Source organism: Fukomys damarensis, unplaced genomic scaffold (genome assembly GCF_012274545.1).
Source record: "Fukomys damarensis isolate Sample0158 unplaced genomic scaffold, DMR_v1.0_HiC HiC_scaffold_17, whole genome shotgun sequence".
Lineage (NCBI taxonomy): Eukaryota > Metazoa > Chordata > Mammalia > Rodentia > Bathyergidae > Fukomys > Fukomys damarensis.
The window spans coordinates 27373022-27373410 of record NW_022900929.1 but is presented as its reverse complement, the minus strand read 5'-3'; positions in this window follow the sequence as shown (position 1 = coordinate 27373410).

Here is a 389-nt window from a genome sequence, read left to right as displayed (position 1 = left end):
TAATTGGGAGGAATTGGGAGGCTAGTAACCAGGAAACAGATTACAAATGCAATTAATTAACTTTTACTCAACAAAACATGCAGTTTAATTTCTATTACGCCAGGTAACACTAGGGGCAGATTTACTCTTCTTCACGAGTCTGATTTAGAATAAATTAATGCTAATTAGAAGAAGTCATGAGATACAGGGCGAAGGAAGATCAGGAAAAGTGTCACGTTCCTCACAGAAGATTGAGAGTTTTGTATCAGCTCTGCAAACAAAAACAAAACCGAAGTGGGCCTTAGAGGGCCGTGGTGAGTTTCAGATGAAATGGTGTGTGTGTGTGTGTGTGTGTGTGTGTGTGTGTGTGTGTGTGTGTGTGTTGAATGGGACAAGAGATACACAAGTAT